Source organism: Equus asinus, chromosome 9 (assembly GCF_041296235.1).
Source record: "Equus asinus isolate D_3611 breed Donkey chromosome 9, EquAss-T2T_v2, whole genome shotgun sequence".
Taxonomy (NCBI): Eukaryota; Metazoa; Chordata; class Mammalia; order Perissodactyla; family Equidae; genus Equus; species Equus asinus.
In genome coordinates, this window is record NC_091798.1 from 54,645,339 (window position 1) to 54,662,610 (window position 17,272).

A 17,272-nucleotide genomic window follows, 5' to 3' on the forward strand; every position below is an offset into this window, starting at 1 on the left:
GTGCAAACTTAAGTAATCCTTTCAGAAGGCAACTTATCAGTGACTAACAAATTAAAAGCACACATACCCTTTTATTCTATTTCTAGGAACATATCCTGTATATATACTCGAAAATGAGGTAAAAGCTATATATACTAGGATATTCTTTGCAGCATTTTTTATAATAGCAAAAGATTGAAAAGAACTTAAGGATATATAAGTAAGGCTAGTTATGCAAATAAAGCTCTATGTAGATGACAAACACTGCACAGATATTAGCGAACCCAACAAAGTCACTCTACTTGTACTAATCTGTATTGGTCGCCAAGACAGGCAGATGGATATATAAAAAAAAGAATAAAATAGTGTTATGTTGCTATCTTTTTGTCTTTTTAGGATAAATATTTACATATATTTGTATACATATGTACATATACACATAGGGAGTACACAAGAAATTCTTAATAGCACCTCAGGTAAACTGGCAGCTGAGGAGAAAGGGTGAAACAGAAATTTAGTTTTTACTGTATATCTCTTAACTGTACCTTTTGAATTTTAAAGCACATCCATGATTTATTTAATTTTTTTTCTTTTAAGAGCAGGGGCTTTGTGCTCAAACAGCTCTGTATCAAGTCTCAAGTCCCATGTCTACCGCTCTAGACAGATTACTCAACTTCTCATCGTTACAATGAGGATAATACACTAAACAGAAAGTGCCATTTTTACAAGGGCAAATCTTAAACCACAGTAATGGTTTGCTTCGGCAGATTTTCAGGCATGATGGTGATAATGGGACGGGTGGGGCAGTGGCTTTCCAGATGACGTGAGAGTTGTTGTTTTGCTCCCCACACTCTTTTCCCTTCTTCTGGCAATCATATTCAGATAGTCCTTTGGAGAACTACTATCTTCCCAATTCTCAAACCATTTGTTTTGAGTGGACCTGATGCTTGGTACTGGGGGTTGATGTGACACTTAGTCTTGGCCAATCAGAGCTTTGCATCCCCTGGTCACAGTAAGGTAGAAAGCAAGACTGTCGTCAACATACCATGAACAGTGCTTTTCCCAGTTGCGCCTCTTCCTGCCCAGACCCATACATTCACTGGTTGAAAACAGATTTCGTCTCCTATGTGGACCCCAACTCACAAGGATTTGACTTCCACCTAACATCATAAGTCCTGTCTTCAGTAGGCTGTTTCATTCTTCTATGAGGCCAGCTGCTTTGTGCAATGAAGTATATGCTAAGATTTACAAATCTTGTGAGAATCAGCACATTTGTTTACTTCTTTTAGTAAAATTTTCCAATGTTTTGAAGTGCAAAGTATTTTCCTCTCAGGTGTGACTCGAACTGGGTCCCCGTGGTATCTGGGATCAGATTCTACTTACGGGTCTGGAAGAAATGGTGTAAGTAGGATGGAACACAAGGCAAATTAGTATCCCCAGGTAAGGTGACAACATCACCAAAGGTCACTACAGGTTTTAAAAGTGAGGGAAGACTAGAGCGCAGTGTAGAAATGGCTACATCTGCTGTCGTGGAAAGGTCAGTGAGTTTAGGTTTGGGGTAAACAGAATTTTCCAAATCCTCCCAAGGATCAACTCTCCAAATCTCAGAATCTTATTCTTTCCCAAGCAGTGTATTTTCACATAAAAAACCTAGTGAGCCTTTAAATTCAACCTATGTTGTAATTTAGCAAGCCATAGGATCAGACTCTGTGATTGATTTCTGGCTACCAACAGCCACAAGAGAGAAGATTCTTGTAAGGCTAAAAACTCCCTGTTTCTCTAACCACGTTGAGTGGATAATTTTAAACCCTGAATTTCTCATTTCTCTCTTTAATGTCTGCTGTGCACTTTCTGGCAGCCAGTTCACCTCTATGTGACATGTCTTCATCCTGTGCCTTATCGCTCAGTTATCAAAGCCATATTTTCTATAGGCACTTCATGCCAGGTGAATACAGTTATAAGCAACTATTTCACCAGCAGCTGCCGTGGATTATTATTATCCCATCATCTAATGGTAAGTTGATCCTCACTTCCTTCAAACCCAAGTAGGTTAAATACCAAACCTACTGCCTCAAACACTAGTATCAATTCAGTCACAGATAACAGAAAATGCTCTATTTTAAGCAGAAAGTAACTTAAATCAGGAATTAGGCCCTTATAAAATCATTGAAAGAGATGGAGAATTGGACTCTAGCCTGACCTCCAGAAATAATTTCAGAACAATTCTGTAACACTGGCCTACCAAGGGAGCTGCTTCCTTGACCACGTTTAGGGAAGCTGGGAATCTGGAAGCTGTCCCTGGAACTATTGCTCTGGGCACACTTACCTTAGCTGTAGTCCAGGGATCTGGAAGGGGCAGCTGTTAGCTCCAGAAGCATCCTGCACCGCTAGGCTCTGTTCTACACCCTAGCCCTGCACAGCCACTGAACAGACCCCGGGGACCTCTCCTGTAGCAGGGAGTCCTAACTGCTGCACAGGCATGCTTGCCAGCAAAATCAGCAGAAACTGAAGAAGGGAAACCTCTGCCTTCTGTCAGTTTCAAGTTTTGTGCATCCCATCTGATTGCAGAAGCTCATTCTTGACCCCCAGCTTCACCAAACTCTGAGACGTGTAGATTTTTAGCTTTCCCACCTCTGCAGTTCAAGGAGTCATGCGAGGAGGGGCACAACCCCCATAAAATCCTAAAGCAAAGTTCTAACAAGCTTGACACAAATGACCTCACTTATTTGTGACTTTGTAATAAATGTGGTTCTTCTTGCATGCTTCATATTTACACAATATGTTAATAATGTAAATAATTATTGTTAATAATAATAATAGTGCTAATAAGCTCCACTCTAAGTCTAAAATCAGCTTAAGCACATGCTTTTCCCAGCTAACTTCCAATGAGTTGGGCCTATGCTACTTCCTGAACTTCCTTCTCTATGTGGTCAAGGGCTGAATTCTAAGCAAAGCAAATCAACTTCTAGGGATCTGTGAACTGAAAGGTTCTATTAATATCCTTTTAAGCAGTCTTTAAATTTATTTAGAAGTTTTGGGGTAAAGTTTCGTATGTCTCAGTGGAAGAGATAAGGAAATATTTCAGCTATTATAGGTGTTACAGAGGAATATTATCTGCTTCAGTAGTTTTTTGGTCTGTTTTTTAGAAAATGTACTGATCTTTTTATTTACATTATCTGACAAAGAAAGCAACTTATATTCTGATTAGGTACAGTAATTTTCCAAAATAATGAATATTAAAGTAACATACATACATGCCAGGGGAAAACAGAATGGATGAGAGCCCCGTGTCCAGGGAGGTCCCTAGACAGCAGCAGGCCCATTTGCAAATGTAGCCCGCCTCACATCAGCAACCACATCTCATGGTTTAGAGCTTTTACCATATGGACTCATCAAAGAGGAGAGAAACTTTATACTCTTTAGCTGTTTAGGTTAATGATTTGAGCTTGAAAAGCAAAAATGAACTGTACACAAATAAGTTCAACGGATTGAAATAAAAAGGGAGAGGAAACAAAGGCATTCTAATCACTTTCAGAGTCTAATAAATGTCCTGCCATGAAAAACTGCTTAAAATTTAAAGTTGTTCTTTAATTGTTTTCTGCATTTGGCACATCCTAACTAATACTTTGGAGATAAATCAGCCTATAAAAAAGTGAGTTTTTTAACTTAACTTTTGCACATAGGGTATACCATGTGCAATTTATTTGCTTACATTTACATTCTGAATTTCTGCAGATTTGTTCCACACATTGGCAACTTGGAACGAATAACAAGGAAATTCGGTTTCAACTCAAATTGAGTGAGAGAAGGATGCCAAAGTCTGGATTTGGACACTGTGGCTGAGAGCCGTGCGTTCCGTGTATGGCTTAGTTGAGCAGTGACGTCGCAGCCCCCTGCTCTCTATCTTGCCTCGGTCCCTCACAGCTTTGTGGTTGCTTCTGAAAGTCCATGTGCGCTCTTAAATAACTGAGCCCTGCTTCTTAACATGAACTGAGTGTGGTCTTTGTACTTATATATCCAAAGAGAGTATAATTTAATAAATGATTTGTTACTGTGGTATGAAGAACTAAAAAGAGCAAGAAGAGTAAGAAAAAAGAGGCAAACGGTTAAGAGAAAAGGGGAACCAACAGCAGAGGTTAATGCAATTCAGTGTTCAATTTGCAGAAAACATACACCCTGTGTTTCTTGGACCTACTGAGTGAATCCATCGATAAATCTCTTCTTCCAGCATATGGGCTTGAACTAACCCGCCAGCGATCCAACAGACTAATGCCTCCACCCAGCTACTCATTCCAGACTTATAGTTATTGAGTCAAATGCCTTGGCCATTCTAAGAAAATTCCACAAGTAACAATTACTGTACTTGGCAAGAAGCCTGGTAATACCCGGCTAGTTCTTTATTTTTTTCTTGATTTAAAAATGCATTTCTAAAATATTTTTCAGATTTATTGCTACTTAGGAAAGTGTATTATCAAAATATAAAGTGAAGAAAGAGCTAAAGAAGGTAACTTAGGCTAACAAACACATAGTAATATTCCAAATCAATATGCGATTTAATTATAACCTAAATACAATTGAGGCCCTGTCCCCAAATGGCCTATTCTCAAATAGTAAATAAAATCTTTACTAAGTCTCTTGGTGGGGGCAAATGCCTAAAAATGAATAATGTATTCCTAATACAAGCCACATGACTTAACATTCTTTTTGTTTTTTTGAATCGTTTTCTTGCTCCTCATCTCTTTACAATATTAACTTAGTCCCTTAATGTGGTCCTCCCACTGCCACTCTTTCTCTCTCATCTTCCTCCTTCCAGAGGCAGGAGCCTCCTACCAGTCCCTTACCAACAGCTCTAGTTGCCTGCAGAGACTTTGCTGCCTGCAGCCCTCTTTCATCTTTATTCTTGCTCTGTGCTTTGATTGCTTTCCTCATAAGAATTATCCCATCACTCAAATTCTGCATGGAAAATGAGACCCAATGCATAAGAAGATTTCCTCCTTGGAAGAAAACAAAGGGATGAGGGAGGCTGTCTCTTTTCTCTGTCACCCTTTCCTCCAATAGATCTTCCTGTACCACAAGCAAGAGGAGAATGCCATGTGTGTTTGCACCACCCACCACCACCACTCATCACACTCCAACACGCTCTTCTCCTTCTTCACTTGGGGCAGACATGTAGATTCCCCCCAGGCACTCTGGAATGTGTGCCATGCCTATGTCTATCTAAGTCTTTCCTAGGAAATCGGAAAGGAAATTCATTCAGCGTTAGGATGTTTTCATAACATGAGGATGAAGGTATATCACAGCATTCTTTCTATTACACAGGCAGTTGACCACTAGGTGACCTGCACCAACACAACTGAGACAGTATGGGACCAAGCCAAGTCACCAAAGTTTTGGGGAGTCAGAAGCGGCCCAGAAGAATTTTCTTCCCATCCCAGGTACTATAAAATATAGGGAACTGAGTAGCTGAAAAATTCTATTGGAGTTAAATAAGGTGGGGCAATCCCCAACCTGGCACTCCCTTGACAAGACAGGGTTCCTCAGGGTCGAAGACTTCAGGTTAAAGCATCCCACTTTAAAAGGCTGAGTAGGTCTTGCTTCATCCCTTCCTCCTCACGTCTTCTGAAGATCTGAGGCTTAGGTTCGTTCATCTGTAATGCTCCTGCAGGGCAGTTCCATTCATCAGTTGATCCACATCAACCCTGTTCGGCTTCACTAGCCACAAAAATTCAGGGGGCTTCTGGGGACTATAATAAAGTTGAAGTCTGTTTTAATGTTTTCTCGAGTCTAAGACTGTTTAATAATTCTCCATGATCAATCTTTTCCTCAGGAACTTGATCTAGGCAATTCTGAGCCTGTATCATACTCTATTGCCCCCTAGAGGATGACTCATTCTTGTGGTTTTTTTTATAAGAATGCAAAAGAAGAGTTTTTACCCACTCAGTTACGAACTTGACATATGAATTCCTGGAATTCTCCATCCTGCCATACACTGATTCTAGAGTAGTGAGGAAGTCCACTTTGGAAAGGAAAGTATTGTGTGGCTTTGGGCCCACTAGACCTATAGAACTAGCCCACTAGAACATTCTTCTGTCTCCAAGGAGGCCTACTAAAGCAGTTTTAAGTCATTCACCAACCACACCTAAAATTCCTTTTCTTGGGTTCCTGGTGAGACACCTCCCATGAATTGCTCAAATTCCTAGTAGCAAGTAGCCTGTATCAGTAAACCTAGAAACTGTTTGACTTCAAGTCTCCCAGTGGAAGCTATGTTCTTAGGACATGAGGTTTTTGAAAAAGGAGTAGAGACATTAAACTAATAAGAACATGTCTACCATAATCTTTTTTTTATTTTAGGAATTATTACAATACGTCGAGAATCTGTTGAGAAAGGATTACAAACCAAGCTCGTAGATATCCTCACTACAATGTTGCATAAACCTAGTCCCACATTTAGAGCATCCTGTGCCCAAAGTTGACATTTTGCTTCAACACATCTCTACAACATTTCATTGACTTTTAGTATTATTCTAAAAACCATTGGCACTTGCTCTGGGACTATTTCCTCCTTTATAACTATTCTGCTAATAGTCTGGCAGTCATGAGGTAAGTGTTTAGTTCTAGCGATTATTATACGCTAAGCTCAAAATCCCAAAAAGTAGTCCCTAACACATAACTCAAACAGAAATTGAGCTCCATACCAACTCAGCAGAATGTCAATTCAATAAACAACAGTCAATCATCCTAATAATAATTAAGCAATTAGAAAATTTGTTCAGTCCCCAAGGAAAATGCCAAAATAGAGAGCACATACTTAAGACATAGTAAGTTTTCTGTAAAAATCTCTTTAGACTTTCACACTCAGTCTCAACTTCTGGCCAATGTGAAATAAACATTGAATATTTAAGACAGACCCCCATTCTCTTACAAAGTGTTATGGCATAGCCTCTAAGAAATTAAGTTGGAATACCATCATGAAACATATTTCTTTTTGTTAAAGGTGATTAAGTAGAATGTAGTATATTGTAGCAATATTTTATTTAGTGGTCCTTTAATATCATGGGAAAAATGTGTTATTTACTTCCAGAAATAACCAACCAGATAATATCAGTTTACTTATAAGGAAATGAGTAAATTGTGTCAATTTGTTCTCACTAATCACTTCTTTCTATAGCTGATTATTAGTACAGGGTTATGGCATAGTAAAAATGTACTGATAAATAAAACAGTAACTTCTGTTTATGTTTATCCTGTGCTGCTATAGCTAGTTGTAGGGAATATTTTTTGTTTTTGAAAGCAAGCCTTTGATGGAGACACTTAGAGAAAAGCCTATTTGATTGTGTACATAAGTGTCAACACAAACAGAGTCTGCTATAGTAATTTGTGGCTTTCCTCTGCGGTTTACTTGAAAGATCACTAAATGATCATTTAGCACTTCACATATGAAAATATCACCATTTGGATTGCAGCTGGAGCTGCTCTTAGCTGGGGCCCTGGTATTTCCCAGAACAAGTCACAGAATTTTTAAGAGCCCTATCTCAACGCTCATGCATGCATTCTGCCACACAAACCTTGCAATTTAGTTAGATCATCTTAAAGTATTTCTTCTCCTCATCTTAGTCACAATTTCCCATGCAGTCATTGTTGAGATGCCCAAACACCATTCTTGACAAAGGGCAGCTCATACAATAACCAGAGTCTTACGAAGATGTGAATAAATGCTCAGTTAAAGGAATTATTCAATTTATAAATGAAAAATTTAAACGGGATAACTCTAAAATGATTTAGTCTACCATAAAACTGCTTTGTTTACAAATAAGTTACCCTTGCCCTTTTTAAATTAAGAAACATGTAGATTTGGTACATGTGAATGTGAGGGCCTGACTGAAGCCAGTTTGGTGTGGTCAAATATTGGGCAAGATTTCCCATTCACCTCCGCCAAGACCCTGTCATTTTAGTGAGATTAAGGTTCCAATTGCTTCAGCCCAAGACCTCTCTGGAGCAGACACTCTGCTATTCTGGTTAAATCATGCCCATTTCTCTCCCAAGTGAGTAAATACTTAAGTTTCCAGCTGAGACAGCTGAAGCGACTTTTCATTTGGCAGACTGGTTCTGGGAGTGTAATGCATATTTGTTGAAACCATGCTGGGTTGAGACAAAGTATTTTTATGATTACTACTTATTAACATGTATTGAGAACAAGATATTGTATTTGGTCCACACACAATACATAAAATAAGTCATCATTCCTACAGATGGAAATGAACAGCTTGGATGAATATAGTACTGATGAAATTTATATCCTTATGCAAATTATAGTTCAGTTGAGAAGACAAACATGGAACACATAATTACAGGTGAGGCCAGCTTTACAAAGAAAGTACATAGCAGTATACTATGTACGTGCAAAAGAGAAGGAGGTGACATTGTCTTGGGGTTAAGGGAAAGTCTCCAGAAAGAAATGACATTTGAACTGAGACTTGAAGAATGAAACAAAGTTGGCTAGCAAAAGAGTAAAGGTGGTTCATGAAAAAAAAAAAAAAGCCCTGACAGGAGAGGACGTGCCAGTTTGGTCAGGAAATTGCAATAAATAATGGCAGTGTAAAGGAGGTGGGGCTGTGGGGAAATGGGGGTGGTGGTGGCATTGAACCTGCAGAAGTAGGCAAGAACAGGGTCCATTAGGCCATATATGGATTTTCTACTTTATCCTAAGGGCAATGAGATTCTCCTAAATCATTTTGATGACAGGAATGGCATGGTCAGATTTGTGTTTGTGAAAAATTCACCCTGGCTGCTGTATGGAATATATGAGTGGTGGGCATGGGTGAAGGTGGGGAAATTGGTTAGGAGGCTATTGCCTAAGAGACAGATAAATAGTGACGCAGGCAGAGGTGTTTGAAATGGAGATGGAGAGAAGTAGAAATGTCCAAGAAATATAAAAGAAGTCCAATGGACCATATATATATATATATTTTTTTTTTTTTTTGGTGAGGAAGATGGACCCTGAGCTAACATCTGTTGCCAACCTTCCTCTTTTTGCTTGAGGAAGATTATCCCTGAGCTAACATCTATGGCAATCTTCCTTTATTTTATATGTGGGATACCGCCACAGCGCAACTTGATGAGCAGTGTGTAGGTTTGCTCCTGGGATCCCCAGGCTGCTGAAGCAGAGTGTGCAAACTTAACCACTACGCCACAGGGCCAGCCCTCCAACTGACCATATTTGAAAATGGATTAAATGTTGTGAAGGATAGAGTGACCTGAGGATGACTGCCAAGTTTCCGGACTAGCCAGCTGGGTATATGGTTACCAAGATAAAGAACAATAAAAGAAAAATTTTGATGCAGAAAAATAATCAGTTTTGGAGATGTTATATTATATATCATATATGTATTAAGGTATTATTAGCCTTTCATTTAAAAATTATTTCCTTTTTATCCATGATTAAGCAAAGAACATTTTCATACGTACAAATACCACTCCTGCATCTCCTTACACAATTCTTTCATGGGTTAAAATTATTTAAAAATAAATAAAATACTTTATACTTTCTTTTTATCTTTAACTTTTTAAGAATCACCACAATTACGTGAGAAGTATTAATATTTTAGATTAACTAGCAAGCAAATATTTTTGGAAGTATCTGGTTATTCAAATATTGTAAATATGTGAAATCAATTATATTCTTTTCAACAGATTTTTTATAGTCAAAATTATTTTCCCCAATAAGTTGATTCATTCACAGATAGAATAGAGTATGTATCATGTATGTTTCTGAGACAAAGATACAGCTGAATGTATCTGTATGTGTGAGCCCAGATAAAAATAGCAGCTGAACCACTCAGCTAACCCAAAGAATTGTAAAATAATGTATGTGTATTATTTTAAGGCACAAAGTTTTGAGATGGATTATTATATAGTAATAGTTAAGTGATATAGTACTGTTTTCTATTACCTACTTTCTAAAATTGTTCATGTGGAATCATTCCTGTGTCTCTTGATCTTTTTCTTCTCTTATGTACATATACCAGATCTCTTTTGCAGTCTCTTATTCTCTTCTTTAAATCTTAATGAAGAAAAGTTATTAAGAGAATATAAAGTCAATATGTAAAATCAACTGTATTTCTATAAACTAGCAATGAACAACAAGAAAATTATGTTTAAATATTCTCATTTACCACAACTTCAAAACACACAAAATACTTAGGGATAAATTTAACAAAAGAGATGCAAAGTTTCCACACTGAACATTACAAAACATTGTGAAAAGAAATTAAAGAAGACCTGCATAAGTGGAGTGACATATCATGTTCATGGATCAGAAGATTCATGTGGTTAAAATGTAAATTGTCCCCAAATTGATCTATAGATTCAATGCAGCTTCCATCGGAATTCCCGCAGTTATTTAGGTAGAAATTGACAGGCGGTTTCTAAAATGTACATGGAAACGCAAAGAACCTAAAACACTCAGAATATTTTTGGAAAAAAATGTAATTGGAGTACTTTCACTACCTGATTTCAAGACTCACTATGAAGCTACAATAATCAGGACAGTGTGGTATTGATGTAAGAATAAGTAAATAGATCAGTGAAAAGGAATAGTAAGTCCAGAAATAGACCCACATATAGGGTAAATTGGTTTTTGACAGAGATCTGAAAGGGCATCTCGGAGAAAGAATAGTGTTTTCAACAAATAGCGCTGCATCAACTGGATATCCATGTGGAAACAAACAAACCTCAACTCCTCTCTCATACTACACCCAAGAGTATTTTTAAATGGATCATAGACCTAAACATAAAGCTAAAATTATAAAGCTTCCAGAAGAAAACATGGAAAAAAGTCATGTGGACTTGGGCTAGAAAAAGATTTCTTAAACAGATACAAAAAAAGCACTAATCGTAAAAGAAAACAAACTGATAAAGTAGGTTTTATCAAATTTACAAACTCTTGTTCTTCAAAAGATATCACTAAGACAATGAAAAGGTAAGCCCACAGATGGAGAAAATATTTGTAATACATATATCTCACGTAAGTTTTGTATCCAGAATGTGTAAAAAACTCTTACATCTCAATAATAATAAAAAAATTAAAAATTGGGTAAAAGGTTGGAATACATATTTCACAAACATATAGCACACAAAAAATAGCACATCAAGGAAATGTTCAAAATCGTTAGTCATCAAGGAAATGCAAATTAAAAAACAAAGAAATACCACTTCACACCCAATGGCTAAAATGGAAAATGATTGAAATATCAAAAGGACAGCAAAGATGTGGAAGAATGGGAACTCTACATGTGGCCGGTGTGAACGTAAAATAATACAATTACTTATAAAAAGATCTGACAGTTTGTTATGACATTAAACATGCACCTAACCTAAAGAGGCAGCAATTCTACCCCTAAATACTGTATTTACCAAAAAGAAATGTAAAATACATCCATAGAATAATTTGTATATAAATGCTCACAGCAGCTTTATTCATAATAGCCCCAATCTGGAAAACAAGCAAGCAAATAAACAAGTTATGCTATGGTCATAGCATGAATTACTACTCGTTAAAAAAACATGAACTGCTAACTGAGCAACAACAGGGATGAATCTTACAGACTTCCCGAGTGAAAGGACAGACACAAAAGGGTATCTGCTGAATAATTCCCACTTATATGAAATTCTACGGCAGATAAAACTAATCTAGGTGAAAAAAATCTGAATTGTGATTTCCTGGAGCAGGAGTGGAGGGGGCTGATTCATGGAATGATGGAAATATTCGATATCTTGAATGTGGTGCCAGTTACAATGGCATATATAAATTCGTTAAAATTCATCCAACTTTAGACTTAATAGTTGTGCATCTTATTTTATATAAATTATATTTTAAAAAATTGATTTAGTTTTCAAAGAATGTTCCTGTCTCAAAGTAACAAAATAAGCACTTTAAAAAGTAAAAATGTTCCTTTTTCCTTGTCTGTAGAAAATGCCTTTCTCCACGATGATCTATACACAAACAGTCTTTGTTGACTTTTAAACTCTAATGTCCAAGTACTAAGCAGTAACAATAGTTACCATCTACTTAATGCCTAATATAAACTAGAGTCTCTGTCATATACTTACAAACATTTCATCCTCACAACAACCCTGAAAGACAGGTCTCATTATTTCTGTTTTTGGTTGAGAAGCCGGAGTCTCAGAATAGTTAAGTAATTCGTCTAAGAATTCCGTGTTAGTAAATAGTAGGGGTAACAGTTATCCAAGGATTGTCTGTTTCCATTACCATCTCCTTTACATCACTCGTCACCTTCCAGTTAACTTGTATGTCACACTTATCCCAAAGTCGTTTACCCATAGGCACTAGGTAAATAGTCATTGCTAATCTACTCACTTAACTGGCCTGGCCACAATCTCCTTGTCATGGAACTTTTAATGAGTCACTCGGTCTAATTTTTCCAATACTTAAAAGGAAGAAAAAAAAATCAAAGAAACAAATACTTACCTTCTTTCGACTTCACATGGCAAGAGTTTAATATGGTGTTTGTAACAGGATAGACCTGGGGTTCAAGATCCAGCTCTGCCAATTTTTAACTGAGCATATTGCTTAATCTCTCTAAGCTGCCATTTCTTATCCATAAAATGAAAATATTAATAACCACCTAACAGGGTTGTTGTGAGGATAAAGTGAGGTAATGCATTTAAGCACTTTGCATTGTGCCAGGAACATAGCAAATGACAAGAAAGAGAAATGATTATTATTAATGAGGGGACAGGTATTGTCCTGGTAGGGAGGGTGATGAAATTGCTTATTTTTCTTACTGTTGCATATTTCCTTATTATTTCCTTCCTCTACTAGGGATCTACTTAGCAATCTTGAAAAGGCCCTGTGTTTTCAACTCAATTGTTCGGGCATCGGAGACTCCTCAGCCACAGGTTGTTTTGAGATTGTATACATTCATTTCATATTTTCACTTAATATTGATTTAATAACTTCATTTAAGCAATTCATTTAATATTTTCCAATATGCCATTGTGTTATAGACCCTTGTTTAATAGTTTGCAGAAACTTATATATACCATTGAGATTAAAGTATAAAAGCTATGTCACTGGCAGAAAGCCTGTCTTGCTCCCACAAGTAGCCTAGAACAGTGGCTAAACCATCCAGTGCCATGATGTGGACTGTAGGAGACACAGTTCCCACAGACTTTATGAGCTTTCATTTTTCTCTTTTTATCTGCCACATTCTGGAAGAGATGACTGTGATCTATGAAACGGTTGAATGTAAGAAAAGAAAATAAATAGAAGCCAAAGAAACCCACATTTACAACAACGTGCTAACTATAAGTAACTGGGCCTACTTTAAAAGATTCTCATAGGGGCTGGCCTGGAGGCATAGTGGTTAAGCTCCTGTGCTCCGCTTCAGTGGCCCAGGGTTCACCAGTTCAGATCCTGGGCATGGACCTATACACAGCTCATGAAGTCAACCTATGGTGGCATCCCACATAGAAGAACCAGAAAGATTTAGAACTAGGATATACAACTATGTACTAGGACTTTGGGGAGGGAAAAAAAAAAAAAAGGAGGAAGATTGGCAAAAGATGCTAGCTCAGGGCCAATCTTCTTCACCAAAAAAGAAAAAAAAAACCAAGAAGATTCTCATAGCTTTAAGAGCCATTATATAAACATTTTTGATTCTTTGCTTAAGGTACTACATAATCAAGAGGAAGTAAGATGGTAAAATGAATAGCATTCTAATAATAACAGAAAGAGAAACAACAATAATTCCCAAAGTTGACCTTAAGCATGACTAGGAAATAGGTTTTCACCTTCAGAGCCCCATCAAAATCTTCCTTCCACTCCTCCTTTACTCCAAACATGCATAGCGCCCTCAAATGTTCTGAGATCTATCATCTTAAAGGAAAGCGGGGGAAAAACCCTCCATAAAACTTGCTTTAGGTTATTAGTAATGTGTCGTCTTGCTCCTCCTGGGCATTAAATGAAGGCAGTGCACCTTGAGTTAAGTTAAAGCAGAGGGATGACTAATGGTGGATTGCAATCATTGCATGTCACAAGTAGATGAAGGACACGCCTTAGTTAAGCATAAATGGTCTCCTGACCTCTATCTCACCATCTCAGAGGATCATACCCAGGTTATATTAAAGTAAATAACTTTTAGGATTCTGGGACAATGAAACTGAATCCAGCAAGAGCTGAGAAGCAGCAAATAAGGCAGGATGTGGACCAAGGAGCACACTTAATTGTATCAATTAAAAACAGAAATGACGCTAGTATACCCCACAGCATGAAGAACAGTTGCCCCTTTGTCATTGGACAGTCCATCAGGCCCAATCAAACCACTTTGACTTCACTTGTAGGCGGTTTTGCCTACTGGCTGACCCCTTCTTTTTGTGGTCAATATAACCAAATTACTTTGAATTCTGATTCACTGAATTTCAAAGATCCACTCTCCTATCATAACTTCACCTCATCTCATTTTTCCATTTTTCTATAGTGACAAACATTATTTACTTAATCTCATATGAATATGCATTAAAGACACTAGGATGAAATATTTTTCCATCCCCTAGGGTTAAATTCCACTTTTCCGTTCCTTAGGTAGCCCTAAGCGATGGGTAACCAAACAAGATATATTTAACATTCATTATTTCTGGAATTCTTCTACCCAATGTGTTGACAGGTTTTTTTCAGTTCCGTCTTGACACACAGACAAGTGTGTACCCACTGTCTACTTTTTATATTTGGGTGAGCACCTGGAAGTGGTATGTGGCAGAAGACAAGAATGAGAAGAAGGGAACACAAACACACTGTTAACTTTAAGACCAACTTACTCCCCTCCTCCATTTTACCCCAAGTAAAAAGATTTCTGGTTCTTGATTTCACTCTGCTACACTTTCTGAATCATTTAAAAAATATGCTCAGTGTCTTCATTGACCTCTCAGTTCATCCCTCTGAGCTGGATGTCACACATGCCTCTTTTCTCAATCATTTGCCCATTACCCATCTCCAACTTCCCACTTTGTTGATTTTATTCTCTGTGATGTTTTCAAACTATATGGCACCAAAGCATATATGAGCATTAGTCTTTACCAAAGAACCACATTCGTATGGGCTTCCTAAGCTTCAAACTAAAGAATTTCTGCTCAACCCAAAGCCCTTTGACTATGGCATTAGTGTTCTGGCTATGGTCATTCAGGGGCACTGCAATATGGTCTGGGGTTTCTGAATAAATCTACTTTCCATTTATACTAATTACCCCACAAATATAAATACAGTTCACAAACATTGGAAACATAGCCTTATGACAACTTTCACTTCTTGGTCAATAGGCCAGACATTGTTGCAGTTTAAATTCTTGTTTTTTTTTTCTTTTTAGTTTGGCACCTGAGCTAACATCTGTTTCCAATCCTATTTTCTTTTATTCTTCTTCTTCTCCCCAAAGCCCCCCAGTACATAATTGTATATTCCAGTTGTGAGTGCCTCTGGTTGTGCTATGTCGGACACCGCCTTAGCGTGGCCTGATGAGTGGTGCCATGTCCGCACCAGGATCCCAACCCACAAAACCCTGGGCCGCCGAAGCGGAGCGCATGAACTTAACACGGGGCTGGCCCCTACATTCTTGATATCAATAGCCTAGAACCAAAAAAAAAGAATGAGCATTATTCTCTCTCTTCCTCTTATGGTATCCACCGCAGAACTGTCTACAAAAAGAAAGTCTCAAGGTCAAAGTGGAATCTGCTCTGGATCTCACCAAAGCTAAAAAGCTAAAAGTATCTTGATGTAGCTGCAGTTATTGTTGTTGTTATTATTATTATCATTATTATTATTTCGGTGTTGAGCAGAAGGAACCATGGTTTCTCCAATTTCGTGAATAATAGTTTTGTCATTGAACAGAGAGCACAGTGTGTGGTTGGATTGTCTCCCGTAGGGCTCAAAAATACTCTCAATTGTCCCCAATGTGGTAGCCACATGTTTGTTTTCAGTTGGCCGAGTTTTAAGCCAGAGGAAATTTAGAGAAAGTGAAAGAGAGAGAAAACCAACTAAGCATCTCATCAGGATGTGTGACAAAGGGTGATGAGTTTTCCCACCTACAGTGATGTGTGCGTGTTTAAAAGAAAATAAATACTGCACACCATTACTGTTCTTGTTAGTTATTTATACTCTGATAAGACATTTTTCAGTCTGTTGGAACAAATTTGAAAACAATTGTGAATGTCATTCAGCTATAAATTTTGAAAATGAGTGAACCAGTTGACACTCATTGAGTGCTCATGTGTGCAAATCCCCACGATGGTGCACTCCACTTCAGAGCATGAATGTGTTCAAGAAATATTTTAAAACAAATAAGCATATGTTGCATTTCACTGATGAGAAATATGCAAAAAGGGAAAACAGCAGTGTGTAGACACTAACTCACACATAACACACACCCAATGTTTTACAGCCCAACTAACGGAGCTGTTCAATTAAATACTAACAATCGTAATCAAACATTACAGTGAATGAATTGAAAGTAGCTGGAATTACTTGGATTTCACAAAAATCAGAAGTTTTAAAATTAGGAAAAACACTTTAGAAAGGATTTGGGTTAATCCTTGAAGCCTACAGATAACTAAGAGCCAGGGAACATAAATCAGCCACCCAGAGACACCCAGCTTTTTCATGCAAGCACTAGGATTGGAAACAAGGGTATTTTATCTGAGATCCAGCATAAACTTTCTCCCCTCCCATTAGGGTTTGCTCTGGTCTGCCGCTCCAACAGTCTGATCTCCACAGCAGAGGTCTTCCCTCAGCGACCCATGGTGCAGCACTAACAGTTGTGGGCTTTCTCTTTTCATGGAGAGCCTTTTTCAGATGAGAGATAATTACACTCTCTCTCTTCCTGCTTCTCCTATAATTTGGCCTGTCCATCCAAATTATATACACCTGCTTCTTCTTTTTACTCAATCTTCTCTTAGTGGGTTTGGAGAAATTGAGTTGTCTAATTTTAAGTTCTGCAGCAAGTCTATAAAATGACAGCTAGAGATGCCTTTGACCTTCCTTCAGAGAGATGGCACTGTTGACCTGCCATCAGTGGGATTTGCACTTGAATGTTTATTTGCATCCTGTATGCAGTAGGTTTGCCAATCCACGGGCGAGCTTCCATACCCCTTTGTGACCAAGGATGTTGTGTGGTCATAGGCAGAGCAAATCTAGGTTGACTCAAAAAGAGCCAAACACATCACCTTGGATTAAGAATCATGTGATCTGATTAGCTGAGAGAACCAGCCACCGCCCCCTCAGCCTCAG